Raw genomic sequence first — 7,500 nt, forward strand, 5'->3', positions numbered from 1 at the left:
ACGGCGTGCTTCGGCACCTGCGCGCTCCAGGCGTCGGCCTGCGGGCCCCCCATTCGGCCCGTCTTGAAACACGGACCAAGGAGTCTGACATGTGTGCGAGTCAACGGGCGAGTAAACCCGTACGGCGCAAGGAAGCTAATTGGCGGGATCCCCTAGCGGGTGCACCGCCGACCGACCTTGATCTTCTGAGAAGGGTTCGAGTGTGAGCATACTGAAGGAAATAATGCCCTTGGTCCAAGTATGCATTCTATGTTAAGTCTAATAAATGCGGTTCAGTATTAATTAACGAGTTAATAATTCAGTGAGATCAAGTGAGCTGAATGCCTAGCTAGAGGCCGCTTCAGTTCAAGTGGAATTAATGATATTAATCCACAGCTTACTCTTGACTGAACCCGTAGGGTCACACAAATAGTACGTAAACGGATCAAGTATTTAATGGCATTAAATACTCCATCTATGAATATTCGGAACCGACGGATCTTGGTTTCAGTGGGAGCTAAGATCGTCACAGGCAAGAAATGAATACTCCGGAAACGATGATATTGCCGGAAACGGAAATATGGATCGTATCGGAAATATGAATATTATCCAAGTCGTAGATGTTGCCGGAAACGGAAACATGGTACGTATCGGAAAATATTATTGGAAATGGAAATATTACCAGAATCGGAAATATTGCCGGAAACGGAAATATTGTCAGAATCGGAAATATTACCGGAATCGGAAAATAATTCCGGAAACGGAAATATTAAATATTTGTTCGAAACGGAAATTAATTCCGGAATCGGAAATATTAAATATTGTTCGTATCGGAAATAGATTCCGGAAATGGAAATTTAATCGGAAGCGTATCGTACGAATTAGCATCGGACGAGGCCTGCCGGACGAAGGCCCAGCACGAAGCCAGGCCATCGCCCAGCAAGCACGCACGCCACAGCCCAGCGCGCACAAGGCCGCGCATGCGTGGGCCGCGCTGCGTGAGCTGCTGCTCGCATGCATGGGCAGCCCTTGTGGCTGCCGTGTGTGTGTGAGTTTCAGCTCATGCGAGATTCCTGAATCTGCAAGAGTCAGTGTATGATTAAATGTCTATTCCTATTGGATAAATTGATTAAATAGAATTCATGTAGAATTCTAATTCCAATTAATTCGCATCCTACTAGGATTACGATTCCTTTTCCATAACTCTATAAATAAAGGCCTAGGGGTCATAATTTAGACAGAAGTTTTTTCAAAGTATTCAAAAGTGAGTTTTTGAGAGAAAATTCAAACACCCATCTTGCCCCAAAAGTGCCGAATTTTCTGAGTACCTTAAGGGCGATTCTAGTTGGTCAATCTTAAGGCGGATCCGGACGTGCTGTGGACTTTCTACGGAGGGACGACACTTGGAGTCCTAAAAGACTTGTTCTTGTTCGGTTCGGGCGCAGCTAGGGAAGGCACGCAACAAAGAGTATGCATCTAAACTATGCTAAATGATTATGTGTAAATAATATGTTTCCTGGGTTAATGGTTGTTTCCGCATGATTTATGTAAATGTCATATGTATCATAACCTAACAGTGGTATCACGAGCCCCTTATTATTTTCATAATCTAAATTGCATGAACATGGTTAAATATTACAAATTTGCAAGAATTAAAAGGGGTGATTAATTTTCGTAATTGTTAATTAATTGCAAATTGCGTTTATTTAATTATATGTACGCAGTTTTTCGGCAGTTTCTTCATTACTCATCCGAATTGAGTGATTTTTGTGTCAATTCCGCATGTAAAAGGCATTCTAAAATTTTGACAAAAATAGTATTTTTCTGCCGAACCCAGAATTCTCAAATTCGAAGCCTAACTATGACTTTTCGAAGGTTTTAGTTTTTCGGATGCAAAATTTCGTAAATTTAAGATGTTAAATTAAATATTTGCGATTCTTGTTGATAAATCTTGAATTTTTGATTGACCTACTGCATATGTTTAACAAGTTTGAATGCCTAGTCTTGTTAATTATGCAATCTAATTTGTAATTATGATTAATTTGTTGAAAATTAGAATAATTTAGAATTAATTTGATTTTCATAATTAATTGTAATTTAATTAGAAACCTATGATTAAAAACCACCATAAAAATTGTAAATTTACGATAAATTTTAAATTTTTATGACCTAGACTTGAATCCATATCAATCGGAAATCAATTGGATAATAAATTTTCGATTTTTTCGCCCTAAAATTATGAAATTAATAATATTTATTAATTTGTCATTAATTTTAAATATAAATTTTAAATTTTTATGCGATTCGTTCAAATAACTTGCACGCACGAAGCAATGGACGCTTCGTGTTACCCTTAAGGGGTGTTGTATAATGCGGGCATGCGACGACGAGCAAGGGAGCTCGTCGCCCGTGCGGCACGAATGCAATGAGCAAGGGCGTAGTGCACGAGCACAAGGCAGCAGCCCTGCCTTGTGTCGTGTGCCACGAACAATGAACGGATGGGCATGGGCGAGGGGCGAGCCAAGGCAGTCGCGTGTGGGCAGCAAGCGAGCTGCGCCACAGCGCGCGCTGCCTCGCATAACAGCGCGCAGCCTCGTGCGCAGCGAGCGCAAGCTCGCGTGCCACGAGCGCTGCGCACAGCATCACTCGCGCGCACCAGCGAGCGATCTCGCGCGCCAGCGAGCGATTGCTCGCGCGCACCAGCGAGCGATCTCGCGCGCCAGCGAGCGATGGCTCGCGCGCACCATCGCGCGATCTCGCGCGCCAGCGAGCGATGGCTCGCGCGCACCAGCGAGCGATGCAGCGCCCCAGCGAGCGATGGCTCGCGCGCACCAGCGAGCGATCTCGCGCACCAGCGAGCGCGGTAACGCGCGCGCGCTGCGAGCGATAGCTCGCGTGCGGTGGGCGCTGTGCGGAGGCTTGCGTATGGGACAGCAGCAGCTATGCAACGAGCGCATGGGCTGCGCGCACATGGCCAGCAATGGCTGTGTGCGTACGGCCCATGGGCGTGCAACGCGTAGGGTGTTTGCGTTTCGATTAGATCGTTTTGAATGTTTAATTTGAAAATTTCAGTTCACGTAATTTTAATTAATTTTAAAATTAATAATTTGAATTAATTTCTTGGATTTTAATTTTGAATATTATAATTATAATAAATGGAATTTATTCTAATTATTTTACTAAAATTAAAATCATGAATTAATTTAAATGCGACTGAAATTAAATTAAATTTTTGGATTCAATTATAAATTTATATGAGCTTTAAATTTTAATTAAATTTGTATGTTTCCGGTTAGACTAGAAATACAATTTTATGTTTAAAATTAGTAAAGCATATGAATTTATTGGTTTGAGTGGGAGCACTTTTTAGTCATAAACTCTTGATTAGGTCTACAAATCCTTAAGGTTAAAACAACTCGATTAGAATTAATAAGGACTGAATAATTGGTAGATTATTGGTGACCTTGATTAATTGCTGCAAATGTTTACGTGATGCATAATGTGTTTTAACTAACCAGCTATGTGGGCCATTCATGATAATGAATGGGTGAATGGTATATATTGTATATGTACTGTTTTGCAGGTTATGAAGTGACTAGTATGGCCCAAATAGGATAGAAAATATGGTCTGCGTACCATTAATTTGAATGTAATTGGTCTAAAGCACCAAAGTTGTTTTTCAATTCAAATATGGTCTGCGTACCATCAAATAGTTGTAATTAGTTATAACTTATCCTATTTGAAGAAAATGGTGCCTCCCACGGAGATTTTCAAGACGGACTTTGAAGTCAAAGCTTCAAGATGAAGTCGGGCCATACTAGATCACAAATATCTTATGCATGTTTTAAGTTATTTATTGCTTTAAATATGTCTTAAAATGCATGAGATCAAAAGCTTGATTATGTTGCATGATTAAGGATTTTAGTTCACTTAAAATCTAACCAACATAGTAAGAGCCTTAAGTTCCAAACTTAAAAATTGAGTTAAAAGGTGCCATGCCAAAATATACACTTGCTTGGATATCCTTTACATCAATCTAGTAATAGTTTTCGCTCAGCGAGGTGTTACTTATTGGTCCTAAAGGGGCAAGGTACACAAATAATTGTGAGTACATGTTAGTTTTGGTGAAACTCAACGATATAAGTAAGGAGTCCTTTTATGTCGTGGCAAAATCGATAGGTTTACCTAATAAGTTCTTAGACGTACCTATCAACCAAGAGTAGTTTCTAGACTATTAGCAAAAGGCTTTTGCTTACCTAAAATGTTTTAGAATTGAGTCGACAAACTGTGCTTAATTCTTCAATGATTTTAGGGTCTTGGAATCATTTTATTCACACCTGCCGGAACAATAAAATCGAATAAAATGCTAATAACTTGTTTGAATTGCATGGTTGCTTTAATTTCAAGTTATTATTCATGATAAATGTTTAGACTTTGCATGCTTCAATGTATGTTTTAATTATTGTTTATAATTAAATATCTTGCACTGCAATAAATCCTTTTAGAAAGGTAACAGTAAATTTCCTCGATTGGTAGTGAATCCAAGAACGATTCACGGAAATGAGAGAAAGTGAGCAATTTAAAATGTACATTTCTTATATCGACTTTTATGGTTGTTTTCGAGAATCAAAATCGAATGGCAAACCGATTGGTGCTTGTGAATTCAAAATACAATGTAGTTTTGAGATCATAAAGCATTGAGTTTAATACGCTCAGCTTTACCAATGGTTAACAACCTAATATCTTTGTCCATTTAATTCTCGAATGAGTCTAGTCCCTAGACATTCGAATAGATCGATGCTTAGAGAACTTTAGAAGCTTCTGGTAAGATCATCTAGTTGAAACAAAATATTCAACATAAATTAAAATGGAAAAGAACCTTGTTGGTGACATTGGACATGTCTAACAAAGTATAAAAGTCAACACTAAAGAATTCAATTCTTAAGACTATAAGAAAGGGTACAAGAAATAGGAAAACGAGGAACAAATGAAAGGAATTTACGATTCCGTTTCTACCTATAAATTTATGTTTAAAGAGAAGTGACCTAGCAATCAAACTTCCTTGGTATCATATACCGCTTGAGGTTCTTACTTCGGTAATAACTCAAATAATGGAAGCTAGGATACACTAATGACCTACAAGTGGGAAATGAAGCATGGCAATGCTACATTAGTTGTAGGGTCATCTAGTTTGTTTTAAGTCCTTTCAAAGGCTGGAACATAATGGCTATTTTGTTCCATAATCAGCATACCTAAATTTCTGCTTCAAACACAGAAAGACTCACATTCAGAAGAACAAAAACAATGCTTGTTTGTTTGTTTATTTGAATAAAATGGTCAATTACTGGTTGAGTCAATATGCTTGATTAAAACAAACAACTCTTTAAAGAACTTTACTAGGTTCAAATCAAACCCTTGATTTGAGTTCCACTAATCTTTGGCATTGTTGCTTAGACCATATCAACAAGTTAACATTCACAAGATCTATTTTAAATGGACTTTTGAAAGTTGGTTGATTTCTAGATCAACTTAAGACAAGCTAGTCTTACTTGTTGAAAGTAACAAAGAATATGAACTATTGTTAGAACGCCTAGACGATAGAGTTCAAAGCTAAAGAAAGGTTTTATGACTTTATTATTTCACATGGATTTGAGTGAATATAGGTTTATTTACTCAAATGTGATATAAGTTGAATCTGTTTGGCTAGTTCAAAGATTCAGAAGTATAAAATCCACTTGGCAAGAAATCATAAAGATCTAGGTTAGATCATGTTAATGATTACTTGAGACCAAATATGATCATCAATGGTTGTGTGGTGTAATTTCACAATCTAGGTCCATAAGATATGGCATATCTTAGTTGGAATAATCGAAGTCAATTAGTACTTGATTCGATTAATGATGAATCATAAAGACTTTTCCTATAATTTCTAAAACAAAATGCTCAACTACCACCAAACTAAACCAAAATTCGTCAAAGCTATTGAAAAGTAAATTCAGAATAACTTTTCATAAAATATATATCTAGAGAGTTGCTAAACTCAGTGGGAGCTTAGTGTTTGTTATTCAACAAACTAAGGCCCAAGTATAGATATATGTTTCATTGTGATTTATTCAAATGAGACACAAGGGTATTGTTTCTACCACAAATTTTTGAACATAATGTTTGTTTGCTCGAAATAATGTCCTTTTGGAGATTCGTTTCCAAAATGACAAGTGGGAGAAAATAGACCTCGAAAGTCTTCGAGACGAACAACAAACATAAACGGACATTCCGGAGGCTTTTCGAAGTGCTTCAGAAAATCCGAACTTATTCTTTAAGGACTTTAGAAGTGGCTTTAAAGAATAGACATCTCTTAGAAGACTTTACAAGTGCTTCAAGGAGAACAGAATATTCAAAGGACTTTCAAGTGGCTATTTGATATTCTATTGTTTGATGTTCTATACCCTAGTAGGCATAGAGTTCAAGTCACTGGAACTATGAGATTCTTCTATTAGATAGTAAGGAAACATAGAGATCAGGTCAATGAAACTATGAGATTCTTCTATTAAATAGTGAAGAAACCTACAACTTGCAGTCAAACTATTATCATGTAGATTAATGAGTTTGTGACTTGTAAGAAAGCTATGACGAAACCCAGATTCCCTAAAATGGTTAGAGGCCATATATAGACTCAAATGTTTTAAATGGTTAGAGGCCATAAAACATACTCAATGTTTTGATGACAAAATTGAATTTTTTGTTGATTTGCAAGAATAGTTTCACACCTATTGGTTGCAAGTTTGTTTTAAGGATAAAAACCATCAAACATGGAATTGTGTTCACACACAAAGCTAGATTAGTTGCTAAAGGTTACAAGCAAATTCATGGCATGGATTGTGTTGAAACCTCATGCAAAATCGTAATGCTTAAGTCTATAATTCAAGCAATGATTGCATATTGGTACATATAGCAATTGGATGACAAAACGTATTCCTCAATCAAATGTTGGAATAAACTATGTACATGGTATGTCATAGGATTTGTGGATCCAAATAAATGCTTGAAAAAGAAAGCTAGCTTATGAAATCTAAAGTACAGATTTAAGCAAGCAATTGGGAATTAGAAATGTATTTTAGTGAAGCTAATAAGTATTTTAGTTTCATAAAATGTACATGATTCTTATAGATATATAAGAAGTTTAGTGGGAGTACATAAAACTTAATTGGTCCTATGTGTATCACACACACATCTCTCTATTGTAAAATAACATTCAAATGCTAATGACTTAGATTTGAAATTATTCATCAATGATGGACCATGGCGAAACTTAGTACATACTGGGTATTAAGATCTATTTACAAAGATCTTATGATATTATTTTGGATTAAGTAATGGCATTTACTAAATCAAACTCGAAAGTCTCCATTGGAGATATTCGACCCATGTGAATAAATCTAAGTAAAGGATGTTTGAACTATGTATAAGCATTTACTAAGTTAAACATCAATGAGTCTAAATGAGATTCTTAACCTATATTAT

Source organism: Spinacia oleracea, unplaced genomic scaffold (assembly GCF_020520425.1).
Source record: "Spinacia oleracea cultivar Varoflay unplaced genomic scaffold, BTI_SOV_V1 SOVchr0_043, whole genome shotgun sequence".
Classification (NCBI taxonomy): Eukaryota; Viridiplantae; Streptophyta; class Magnoliopsida; order Caryophyllales; family Amaranthaceae; genus Spinacia; species Spinacia oleracea.